This window comes from Tachyglossus aculeatus, chromosome 11, assembly GCF_015852505.1.
Source record: "Tachyglossus aculeatus isolate mTacAcu1 chromosome 11, mTacAcu1.pri, whole genome shotgun sequence".
Taxonomy (NCBI): domain Eukaryota; kingdom Metazoa; phylum Chordata; class Mammalia; order Monotremata; family Tachyglossidae; genus Tachyglossus; species Tachyglossus aculeatus.
In genome coordinates, this window is record NC_052076.1 from 60,934,627 (window position 1) to 60,948,554 (window position 13,928).

Below are 13,928 nucleotides of genomic sequence, written 5' to 3' on the forward strand. Positions count from 1 at the left end.
TTCCCTATGCTTTCGATCTAGAAATGCTTTGTAATTATAGTGCAGGTCTCAAGAATGATCATAAATTAGGTATCTGTCATTCTGCATATGTTAAAAGCTAGAAGACCTATGTTATTGCAGCAGATTCTGACATTTAAAATTCCTGTTGTCACCATCACATACATTGTATAGTTTTCATTTTTTTTTCCTCCCAGAGCTCAAGAGGTAGCCAAAAGACAGGGAGGCATTTTTCAAGGTAATTTTTCTGTAGAAAATTCCAATTAGGTTTGTAATTTTCCTGCAGCAAATCTAGTGTTGCCCCTCAATTTAATCCATCAATCACATTTATTGAGCACTTGCTTTCTGCAGAGCAATCAATCAGTGGTATTTATTGAGCACTTACTATGTATGGAGCACTGTACTAAGTGCTTGGGAGAATACAGTAACAGAGTTGTTAGACATGGTCCCTGCCCGCAGTGAGCTTACGGTCTCATTAGGGAGGAAGGCATGAGCAGAACAGATCAACTGTTTGGAGCCTTCTGGCTTCCCAAGTCTGCTCAGAAGACCCGATATCAGCCCAATATTTTTTAAAAATCCACGACTTTCCCATCCCCTTACCCTGTCCCCAAATTCTGCGATTCACCTGGAAGGCCTCAGGACAGTTGCTTTTGTTCAGAGAGAGGGTTAAATTAAACTGTACTGGCAGGTAGCACCCCAGGTTAGATGGGCACCGAAATAAATCACTGATGGAAAACCCTGCCTTGAGTGCTTAAGAGCCAGGGGAAGGGCAAGTTAGAAGAATGGAAACTCATCTACTTCTGCCTGCTGCTCTCCTAAGTGGTTCTGAGCGGCTCTTGATTTGCTCCGAGGTCCAAGCAAGTAAAGAGTTGCTTGGAACTCAACACAAAGTATACCAGCTCAAACCAGCCCCCACAGGCACTGGCCCCTTGGAAATGCCACATTATCCTGGGGGATCTGCCCAGACCTGCCGGGGCCTGGGCCTTGGGCAGGATCCGTCAGTTGAGCAGAAGCTTTCGGGACAGGCACAGAGGTGAAATCGCATGGTATGTGAGCAGGGGTCAGGTCACCTCCCTTCTTTCCTTCCCCAGCCCAGCCCGCACCCTCCGCTCCTCTGCCGCTGACCTCCTCACTGTGCCTCATTGTCACCTGTCCCGCCATCAACCCCCGGCCCACATCCTCCCCTGGCCTGGAATGCCCTCCCTCCGCACAACCGCCAAGCTAGCTCTCCTCCTCCCTTCAAAGCCCTACTGAGAGCTCACCTCCTCCAGGAGGCCTTCCCAGACTGAGCCCCCTCTTTCCTCTCCCCCTCCTCCCCTTCCCCATCCCACCCGCCTTACCTCCTTCCCCTCCCCACAGCACCTGTATATGTGTTTGTACATATTTATTACTCTATTTTACTTGTACATATTTACTATTCTATTTATTTTATTTTGTTAATATGTTTTGCTTTGTTGTCTGTCTCCCCCTCCTAGACTGTGAGCCTGCTGTTGAGTAGGGACCGTCTCTATATGTTGCCAGCTTGTACTTTCCAAGCGTTTAGTACAGTGCACTGCACACAGTAAGCGCTCAATAAATACGATTGAATGAATGAATGAATGTCTCAACTTTCGCCTTTGTATTCGCCCCCAGTGGTTAGTTCAGGGCTGGGCACATAGTAGGTGCTCTTTAAATATTATTGAGTGAATGAATAAAAGTATGAGCACAGCTTAATACTGTTCAGGGCCTTCGTTCTGAATCATACTAAAACGTAACCAGTGTCAAATCCCCCTGATGTCAGCTGGGGTTATTGTCTACAGCTAAGATGCAGGAAGAAACAAGATTTTTATAGTGATAATAATAATAATAATAATGACATTTATTAAGCGCTTACTATGTGCAAAGCACTGTTCTAAGCACTGGGGAGGTTACAAGGTGATCAGGTTGTCCCACGGGGGGCTCACAGTCTTAATCCCCATTTTACAGATGAGGGAGCTGAGGCACAGAGAAGTCAAGTGACTTGCCCAAAGTCACACAGCTGACAATTGGCGGAGCCGGGATTTGAACTCCTAACCTCTGACTCCAAAGCCCATGCTTTTTCCACTGAGCCACGTTTTGTCCCTTACAAAAATGATGTCAGGTTCACCGTTTATATAGAGAGCAGTGTGTGGTGAAGCCCAAGGATGAGTATTTATATTTAATCCAGTTACAATATTTACAGCTCACGACTTTGCGCACCTTTTATATTTTCCCCACTGTATCTGTTCTAAGTCGCAGCGGGCACTGACATGCCTAAAAGGGATCCCTTGGTCGGAAATGTTGAGAGTATTTTAGACTGTGAGCCCACTGTTGGGTAGGGACTGTCTCAATATGTTGCCAACTTGGACTTCCCAAGCGCTTAGTACGGTGCTCTGCACACAGTAAGCGCTCAATAAATACGATTGATTGATTGATTGATTGATTTAAAATTCCAGCAATACTTGGTTAAGGGAGATACTGAACTTTTTTTTCCAGAATTCCCCTTGAAAATGATCCCTGAGTGTTTGGACTTCTGGAATCATTAGGTAATAATAGCGACATCTAGTGGTCTGCCCAGGCATCACAGGCGAACAGTGGTGTCCAAGAAGGAGCATTTGGTTTATAAGTTGGTACTTCTTTGCCATCCCTATCCTACCCTCTTGCCCCTAAATCACCTAAAGGACTCGTTTCTGTCAGAGATTCTCAGAATACATTTTGATTTATGTTTGGGATCCAGGAAATGTAGAAGCCCGATGGAAGCACAGGTGGCGCAGGGCTGGTTTTGAGGATAACAGAAGGCTCCGTGGAGTCTGGCTTTGGATATACCACAGAGCTATTGCAGAACTAAACCATGACCCAGTGGAGTTATTCAGGGTTTCAGTGAGTTCGCCTCAGCCAGACTGTCTCTCTGCTTTGATGCGGATGTACAGCGTGAGTACTCCGAGCAATTTCGGGTCATCTCTGTCAATAAAATCTGTCTGTCCTTCACAAGGGATACAAGAAAGAGATCTTGAAGTCTTCACTGGGCTCTGGCCAGGTTTGAGGATTTATTGCCACTTTATGCCCAGAAGGGCCAGGTGGGCTGCTGAGGGTGGTACCGTTTGGGCTGACATCGACCTGTGGGTGATGCTTATTCCGAAGGGTGTTACATCATCACCTTCTTCTGAGAGAAATGATTTATTTAAGTTGCGAAAAAGGTTCCCTTCTCCAAAAAAAGTGCTTATGAGGTGGTATCATGTGTAATTATCCGTGGTTCCTTCTCACTGGGGAGAGAGGGGAAAGGGGATTGAGGAGAGTGAGAAGAGTAAGAAGCTTCTTTTGCTAAGCAAAATATAGAACTTGGAAAAGGGGGTTGGTGCTTTCACTGGAGTCAGTCAATCATATTTATTAAGTGCTTCCTGTGTACAGAGCACTGTACTAAGCACTTGGGAGAGTGCAATACAATAGTATAATGGACACATCCCCCTCCCGCAATGTTCTTAAAGACTAGAAGGGGAGACAGACATTAATATAAATGAATAGATTATAGATCCGTACATGTGCTGTGGGGCTTGGTGGCTGGGGGGAGATGAATGAAGGGAGCAAGTCAAGGTTACACAGAAGGGGGTTGAAGAAAGGGAAAAGTGGATATACCAGGCTAGTCAAACAGGGCTGAATTGCCATCAGTTTGTGAGTTGGATTCCTTCTAATTGAAGGATTAGAGACAGATTTTTTACATTGTCATCACCAATCCTGAACTTCCGAAGGTAGAAACCTTTACCTCTAGACTGTAAGCTCATTGTTGGCAGGGAACATGTCTACCAGCTCCATTATGTTGTACTCTCCCAAGCGCTTAGTATAGTGCTCAGCACATAATAAGCTCTCAAATGCAATTGATTATGCAGGTGCTTTGAAAAGGTCTACAGAAATTTAAGAAAGACCACTTTCCAAATAAGAGCTCCCCCAAAGTTTATTGTGTTTTGAGTACACATTTTTAAGGGATTTTGATCTTTGGTTTATTGAAAGAGTGGAGAAATTTTGGTATTGAGAATTCTGTTTTTCTGAATCCAGTTGAGAATACATAATCTCATTTCCAGCTACTCTGTCTGGGTGAATAAATATAACTCATCCATTGTAACAGGAGTATGGCTAAATGAAGTCTACAGAAAAGCAAGTATCATTTTAGTCAGTTATTTCAACCTTATTCCCACACAAACCTTTTATCTGAGCTTCTAGTAGATGTCAAAATAGGGTGATGCGAATTCCATCTCCTCCTCCTATCTGCCCAACTAAGGGGCAGAAGTAAGCAAAAGTAATCGAGAGGGAGTAGAAGGAAAAGCCTGGATAATTCACAAACTGGATAATTAACCTTTAAAGTTTTCAGAATTGGCTCTGCTCTATGTTATGTGTATTTGTACTCCTATGGATACAGTATATTTTTTGTGTAGTCTTAGTAAGTGCTGCTCTTCTTGGCAATCAAGGCATGCCAACATTCTGAGATTTAGTTGCAATTTAGTTTAGGATTCCAGAAGCCTTTAGGCTTTGTGGTGAAGAATTAAAATGGAATTGAATTTGCATTATTTAGATGTATTATTCAGCCCTACGTTGCTATCTCTTTAGATTCAAGTTTTCAGAATCCATAGAGCAATATTTCAGCTGCAACAATGACATCTAGGGGTTGGTTTCTATTAGTTTAATCCTGGATATGCATCTCCCACATTTGGAGAAGAAAGGAAGTAATATGTTGATTAAATCCAAATAGTTTGCAAAGAAATTGTAAATTTGGTTTGTACTGTATTGATTTTATAAAAAGGAGAATAGCCATGTCATATTTCCTTTTATAATAATAATAATAATAATAATGATGATGATGCTATTTGTTAAGCACTTACTATGAGCCAAGCACTGTTCTAAGTGCTGGAGTAGATACAAGGTAATCAGGTTGTCCCACGTGGGGCTCACAGTCTTAATCCCCATTTTACAGGTGAGGTAAGTGGGGCCCAGGTAAATTAAGTGACTTGCCCAAAGTCACACAGCTGACAAGTAGCAGAGCAGGGATTAGAATCCATGACCTTTCACTCCCAAGCCCGTGCTCTTTCCACTAAGCTATGCTGCTTCTTTTAGTTTGGTTGGGCCTTGGGTATTTAATTTAATGATCATACTTTCCAAAATTACAGAACAGTGACTCTGTTTAATAAAATCATTTCTTCTTACCCTCCACACCCAACATTCTAACGAATTATTAAGGTATTCATGTCTTGTGATTTCTTTCTCAATCATTCTCTCAGAATGAAATATTAGATTTATTTCACATACTGACTTCACCTGGCAGTCTGGCACCCTATTATGAAAACAGTTGCAATTTGGCCCACTTTAGATTTATTTTTTCCTGTCACCTGCTTTTTTTCCCTTTTCACTTTGACTATACTGTGGAGTTTGGATTTGCTATATGCAAGCAATCTTATCTGTTATCTTCTCCTCTCATCATTCTCTTTTTTTTCTGTCTTCCCCTGCCTTTCCCTCTTTTTCATTCCCTCATTTTCTTCTTCTGAAATGTCCCCCTTCTTGCTTTCCTTTATTCCATCCCTCCATTTATTCATTTCTTTCTCATTTTTTTCTTTTAAGCTAAAATTTCAAGCCCTTGGCCAGTAGGCTACTTTATCCACATCATCATTTTGCTGCCGGGCTCACCTTCAGTTCATTCATTCATTTAATTGTATTTACTGAGTGCTTACTATGTGCAGAGCACTATACTAAGTTTTTGGAAAGCACAGTTCAGTAGTAAAGAGAGACAATCCCTGCCCACAGTGGGCCTTTTCAATTTCTGGTGAGGCTAGTCTTGCCTAAGAGCGTGGGCTGAGGTGGCTCACTTGGAACAGGTCAGAGAATCAGAAAAGGGTTCATTTATTCATTCATTCCATCGTATTTATTGAGCACTTACTGTATGCAGGGCACTGTACTGAGAGTTTGGGAAAGTACAATATAACAATAAACACATTCTCTGCCCATAAAGAGCTTACAGTCTAGAGTTGGGGAGACAGACATCAATACAAATACATAAATTACAGTTATGTACGTAAGTGCAGTAAGGCTGGGACAGGGGAAGAACAAAGGGAGCAAGTCAGGGTGAAGCCGAAGGGAGTGAGAGAAGAGAAAAGGGGCAGCTTAATCAGGGAAGGTCTCTTGGAGGAGATGTGCCTTCAATTAAGTCTCTGAAGGAGGGGAGAGTAATTGTCTATCGGATTCACGGAGGGTGGGCATTCCAGGCCACAGGCAGGACGTGGGCGAGGGGTTAGCGGCAAAATAGGTGAGAACAAGGCCCGTTGAGAAGGTTAGCATTAGAGGAGTGAAGTGTGGGGGTTGAGTTGTAGTAGCAGAGTAGCGAGGTGAGGTAGGAGGGGGCAAGGTGATGGCGTGCTTTAAAACCAGTGGTGAGGAGACTTTGATGTGGAGGCGGCTGGGCAATGGGTGGAATTTTTTGAGGAGCGGGGTGACATGTCCTAAAAGTTTTTGTAGAATGATCCGGTAGCAAAATGAAGTATGGACTGGAGGAGGAGGCTGGGAGGACAGCAAGGAGGCTGATGGAGTAATCCAGATGGGATAGGTTGAGTGATTGTATTAACGTGGTAGCAGTTTAGATGGAGAGGAAAGGGCCAATTTTAGCGATGTTGTGAAGGTGGGACTGACAGGCTTTAGTGATGGATCGAATATGTGGGTTGAACTTATACTTCCCAAGTGCTTAGTATAGTGCTCTGCACACAGTAAGTGCTCAATAAATATGATTGATTGAATAAGAGAGAGGAGTTGAGGATAATGCCAAGGTTACAGATTTATGAGGCAGGAAGGAAGGTGGTGCTGTCTACATTGATGGGAAAATCACGGGGAGGACAGGGTTTGGGTGGAAAGATAAGGAGTTCTGTTTTGGACATGTTAAACTTGCGGTGATGGGAAGACATCCAAGTAGAGATGTCGTGAAGGCAAGAGGAAATGTGAGACTGCAGTGAAGGAGAGAGATCAGGGCTGAAGAAGTAGATTTGGGTATCATCTGCATCCCAAGAGGTGGTAGTTGAAACCGTGGCAGCGAATGAGTTCTCCAAGAGAGGGGTCTAATTGGAGAATAGAAGGAGACCCAGAGCTGAACCTTGAGAGACCCCCACAGTTAAGGTTGGTTCTTAGACCTCAAGTGGGCCTGTTCAATCTATCCCCCATACCACTAGGCTTGCTATCATCTCATCAAACTTCCCAGAGGAAAAGCCCTGGCCTTTCTGATACCAAATTATTTAGTCTGATTACTGAGTGATCACCAACTTGGGTTTAAAGCTTGAGGAAAAAAATGTATAATTTGCTTTGGAGGAATCTTTGACAGAGTCATGGAAAGAAAAGCCAGTTGAAAACCTGGGGATCGAAGCGACAATACATGAGGGTTTCATGTCATTTGAGCAATTTTCGCATCACTTGCAACTTTGCCTTAAACTTCAGAATCTTGATCTCCGGTCAGAGCCTCAAAATGGAGTCCTAGATGGTTAGGTCAGTGTGATGTGCTTGAAAAGTGCCAGTGCCTTTGTCCACCAGCTCTCTCTCCCCTCTATTCTCCATCCCTCCTTGGTCCTCTCCCACTACAGCCCATCGCACACACTTTGCTCCACTTGTCTCTCTCCCCATCAACCATCAACCAGGTTGCCAAGGCAGCCTGGGACTTCCTCTACCTTCACATCTGACAGACCACACTTTCCTCATCATTAAAGCCCTCCTAATATATCTTCTCCCTGACTTTCCTCTCATATCCCCACTCTCTTCTCCCTTCTTCCTATATTATTAATGCATTTAAGCCCCTATCTCCTAAGCACTTTGATACTCACCCCGCCCTAACTCTACAGCTCTTAGGTACATATCCTTACACTCTGTTCCTTCCCCCATTATCCATAAGTTGTTTTAATATCTGTCATCCCAACTAGAGTGTAAACTCCTTTGGGGCAGGGACCATTATTATTATTATTCTGTCTTCCAACTCTATTGTACTCTCCCAAGTGTTTATCAAAGTGCTCTGCACATATTAAGTGCTTAATAAACACCACTAATTGATTATTGATGAGGAAGCATTTCTCCCTCTGAACTCATTCTAAATAATGGCATCTTACTCATGGGTCTAATCCTGGTCTGCCGCATGTCTGCTGTGTGATCCTTGGCCACGTCACTTCACTTCTCTGTGCCTCAGTTACCTCATCTGTAAAATGGGGATTGAGACTGTGAGCCCCACATGGGATAGGGACTGTATCCAACCTGATTATCTTGTATCCACCTCAGCGTTTAGAACAGAGCTTGGCACGAAACAAATACCACAATTATTATTATTATTGTAAGTTTTCAGTGTTTTATGGGCATCCCTGGGGTGGGGATGATTCAGTGTTTGGGCCCAAATCCTTAACTGATCTTTACCATTTTCTCATGTCCCCTTTGGCAAACACTGAGGAAGGTGGTGCTGTCTACAGCAAGCACTGATAGCCTTAGCTATCTCATCATCTTCCTGTCAGCAGAACTATTTCTAAAACTGACTTCACTTATACCTGATGCAGAAAAATCTGGAAGTTGGAAATCAGGTGCTGTAATACCAGCAGAAAGCTTAAGTAAATGGGATTTTGAAGTTGTTAGGGCATTTTGGCAATCAGTTCCCTAAGATGAACAAAGTGTCTTGTCTGATAATTGCAATTAATGGTCTCGCTGTTCAAGCATATCCGTCAATAAATCTCCTCTAATAACTTATTGGGTGCAGTAGTTGTCATAGTTATGTCTCTAAATTGAGCACTTGGTAGTTGCCTGTGACACTGACCTTATTGAGGTCAGAATTGCTTCCTGATTGCATGACTCTATATCCCAGGAATTGAAGTTCCTCTCGGAAGACTGGCATTGGGCCAATTTAAGGACGAACCCAGCCTCTTCATTTAACTGCCTGAAGATTTCCTGTAAATCTTTTATGTATTGAATGAAAACGGGTGAAACCTCCATAATGTTAACATATGTAATGATTAACTCTGTCTAGCCCACATTAAGTAGGTGAAATGATAAATATTATCCATCACCACAGCTATTCTTATTAGCAATCTCCTTGGCAGAGAACGTACGTTTTGACTGAGAGATACTTGTTAGAATTTGCCTCCCCAGCACTAGTTTTCCAAAGGGTTTCAGATCCAAGGGTGACAAGTTTGAGTCCTCAAAAGTTCTTTTCTGTTTTTCTTAGGCAATCCCTCTTTACCCATATGACTCACCCATTCTTTTAATACTAGACTCTACCCCTACTCTATAGGGATACTTAGCTATAGAGAAACTCGCCGAGAAGTGGTGTGGCCTACTGAAAGATCATGGGCTGCCAGGGGTCCTGGGTTCTAATTCTGCCTATTCCACTTGGCTGTTGTGTAGCATTGGGCAAATCACTTAATAATAATAATAATAATAATAATAATAGTATTTGTTAAGCGCTTACTATGTGCAAAGCACTGTTCTAAGCGCTGGGGAGATACAAGGTGATCAGGTTGCCCCACAGGGGGGCTCACAGTCTTAATCCCCATTTTACAGATGAGGGAACTGAGGCCCAGAGAAGTTAAGTGACTTGCCCAAAGTCACACAGCTAACAAGTGGCGAAACCGGGATTTGAACCCATGACCTCTGACTCCAAAGCCCGGGCTCTTTCCACTGAGCCACACTGCTCCTCTTAACTACTACATGCCTCAGTTTTTTTCCTTAAAATAGAGGATAGATACCTGTTTTCTCTATTCTTTAGCCTGTCTACTGTCTACTCTTAGACAGGGACTGTAGCCAATCTAATTATCTTGAATCTACCCAGAATTGCTCATTTTTACCACATTCTTATTTTACAGTATTTAAGTGCTTACTGTGTGTCAAGCATTGTTCAAAGCACTGGGGCAGATACAAGATAATCAGGTGAGACACGGTCCCTATACCACTTGGGGCTCACAGTGTAAATTGGAGGGAGGAGGATTTAATCCTCATTTTACATATGAAGCAATTGAGACACAAGAAAGTTAAATGACTTCCCCAGGGTCACACAACAGACAGTAATGGAGCCGGAATTAGAACCCGATCTTTTGACTCATCTCTCCTTTTCTGGCTCTCTTCTCCATTTCCTCTCAGGACCTCTTCTACTATTTCTCTGAGGTAGAATTGATTAGAGGTGAACTGTCAAGCATTTATTGTGTACCCACTTTGTGTAGAGCACTGTACTAAGTCCTGAGGAGAGTACAAAAGAATTAGAAAATATTACATAAGCTCTTACACCCAAACCCTGCCCCCTCAACTGCCGTCTTTCCCATCACTATAGACAACACCACTATCCTTCCTATCTCACAAGCCTGTTTCTTTGACGTTTTCCTCGACTCATCTCTCTCCTTCTACTCACCTATTCAATCTGTCACCAAATCCTGTCATCTACCTTCACAACATTGCTAAAATCCTCCCTTTCCTCTCCATCCAAACTGCTACTGTGCTGATCCAAGCACTTATCCTTTGCCACCTTGACTATTGCATCTGCCTCCTCGCTGACGTCCTAGCCTCCTGTCTCTCCCCACTCCAATCCATACTTCACTCTGCTTCACGAACCATTTACAAAAGAAATATTCAGTTCATGTCCTCCCACTTCTCAAGAGTCGCCAATGGCTGCCACGTCCTCTCTCTAGCCTGGAACTCCCTCCTCCTCCATATATGCCAGGCCACCACTCTCTCCCCCTTCAAGGCATTACTAAGGTCACATCTCTTCCAAGAGACCTTCCATGATTGAGCTCTCTTTCCCTGCTTCCTCTCCCTTCTGCATCATCTGTGCACTACAATCTGTAACCTTTGCACACAGTAAGTGCTCAATAAATACGACTGAATGAATGACCTATGGACATTTGATATTCACCCCACCCCCAACCCCACAGCACTTGTGTACATATCTTTAAGTTATATATTATAAATCATTTATTCATATTAATGACCATCTCCCCCTCTAGACTGTAAGCTCATTATGGGCAGGGAATGTTTTGGCTAATTCTGTCATACTCTCCCAAGCGCTTAGTACGGTGCTCTGCACATAGTAAGTGCTCAATAAATACAATGGATTGATTTATTGGGGGAGGCAGACAAAATGATTTACAACTAGAAGAAGAAGAAAGAAAAATGGATCTGTAGATGATCGAGTCCTTAAGGTATGAAGCTGATAAGTATAAACAGGTTATGGGTGGGTGTGAGTGCATAGTTAGTGCAGAAGTACTGAGTTAGTAGCTGGGGGAATGTAATCCTGGGGGAAGAAAAATTAACTGGGGAAGGACTCCTGGAAGATAGATATTTTCTGAGGGACTTTGAAGAAGGGAGACCTGTTTTGTTAAATTTGAAGGAAAAGGGAGTTGGAAGTAGGAGGAAAGGTCTGCAAGGGGTTGGAGGTGGGAGAAATGAGAACAAGACACTGTGAGGGTAGGTGATCTTGAGAGGAGTGAAGCCATGTGAGCCGGAATATTGTGGGAGAAGAGAATGGAAAAAAGAGGGAGGGGCTGATGGAGGGACTTGAAGTGGATGCCCATGAGTTTCTGCTTGATTTCTACTTAGACAGTGAGCCCCATGAAGAACAGGGATGGTGTCCAACCTAATTAACTTGTATCTACAAGTTAGATACACTGTAGAAGCTGCGTGGCTCAGTGGAAAGAGCATGGGCTTTGGAGTCAGAGGTCATGGGTTCAAATCCCGACTCCGCCAATTGTCAGCTGTGTGACTTTGGGCAAGTCACTTCACTTCTCTGTGCCTCAGTTACCTCATCTGTAAAATGGGGATTAAGACTGTGAGCCCCCCGTGGGACAACCTGATCACCTTGAAACCTCCCCAGCGCTAAGAACAGTGCTTTGCACGTAGTAAGCACTTAATAAATGCCATTATTATTATTATTATTATCTGCCCCAGTGCTTAGAACAGTGTTCGACCCATAATAAGTGCTTTACAAATACCATAAAAATAATGATATGGAAAGGAATGGATAACAACTGAAGGTTTTAAAGAAGTGGCATGATGGGTGGAGAATGATATTTTTGAAAACTGACCTGGTTAGTAAAGTGAAGTGTGGCCTGGAGAGGGGAGAAACTGGAGGCAGGGAGACCTGTGAGGAGGCTGATACAGTAGTCAAGCTGTGATATGACAAAATGCCCGAATAAGGAGAGTAGCTGTTTGGAGAGGGAGGGGCAGATCTGGAAAATATTAGGGAGGAAGAAACATCAGGATGTTGATTTAGCAACCGACCGAATATGAGCATCGTCACGGATAATACGAAGATTGCGGCCTTCAGATTTCGGGAGGGAGATGACGTCAACTCTGATGGGAAAGTTAGGCGGAGAAAAGGATTTGAAAGGGAATATGAGAAGTTGAATTTTGAGCACATTGAGCTTGATGTTTTGATGGGACAATCATGTACCTCTAGGAATTTACAAAATAACGGGGAAAGTAGTGGATATTAGTTGATGAATACCTGGTAGTTAAATGAATGAGAGAGTAATTATAGAAATATTGAGAAAATGCCCAGTAAATAACAGACAAAAGTGAATATATACATATCAAATAAATAGATAAATCCATCATTGCTGAGGTGATTAATGGGACAGCATGAACAAGAAGACTGGGGGATATTTAGGGAAAGCCCATGAAAGGAAGTGATGACTTTTATGGGAATTTTGCAAGGTGGGAGGATTGTGGCTTGGTGAAGTAGGAGGAAAGACATTTCAAACATGGAGAAAGAGGGGAACTGTAGGTTAGAGGAGGAAGAGTCACGTATGGGGGATAGTTAGGAGGTTATCTCGGAAGGGAACAAAGAGCACAAGTTGGGGTGTAGTGGGAAAAGAGAGAAAAAGTAAGATGGAGAGCAAGTAGGGATGAAGGAACCAGCTCCTTTTCCAATGAGTGGCTCTCTGCTCTCCCTGAATGCCTCTGCTTTTAAATTTCATGATTTGTTCTATTTCTCTCTCTTTCTCTGCCTCCTCCTTGCTTACATTATGCCTGTCTTTGACACCATTTTTTTTCATCTCTGTCTTGGATTCAGATTTTCTCAGGCTCATCCTCCATATCTTACTGTCTCTCTCTCTCTGTCTCTCTCTCTCTCGCTCTCTTTCTTTCTCAATCAATCTCTGACATTCAGTACTTGCCTCTTGGTCACCATTTCTCTACCTTGGTACTATCCTCCTCTGTGTCCCTCCCCCTCTCTCTCATCTCATTTCTCTCCATCTCTCTGTCTTTGCCTTTTGGTCTCTTCCATTCTCTGTCTTTGTGCCTGTGCACTTCTTTCTGTGTAGCTCAGGTGGTCACTGCTGTGGGTCACTGTGTTCCCTCCATGTATCTGGGTGTGGGAGAGTTTTTGCTCTTTTCTCTTTCAGTGTTACTGAGTATGCCCAGATCAAGAGACAGATCCTGCATATTACATCTATGGATGTAATCCATACATCTTATGTTGCCAACTTGTACTTCCCAAGCGCTTAGTACAGTGCTCTGCACACAGTAAGTGCTCAATAAATACGACTGATTGATTGATTATCTCATTGTAAATTCTATCTGAGATCTAGACCAGTGAGACCCAGATGCAGAACAATACTCAACTAGATTCAGGTTTTTTAGCTATCAAGAAGAGTAAGTCCTTATTTACGTGCTTTGTTTTCTAGTTAGACTGATTTTTTTATGGCATTTGTTAAGCACTTCCTATGTGCCAGACACTGTTCAAAGCGCTGGGGTAGATACAAGCTAATCAATGTGCCAGACATTGTTCTAAGCACTGGGTTAGAGAGAAGCTAGTCAATTTGGACCCAGTCCATGTCCCACATGGGGCTCACAGTCTTAACACCCCTTTTACAGATGAGGTAACTGAGGTACAGAGAAGTTAAGTGACTTGCCCAAGTTTGCACAGCAGACAAATGGCAGAGCTAGAATTAGAACCC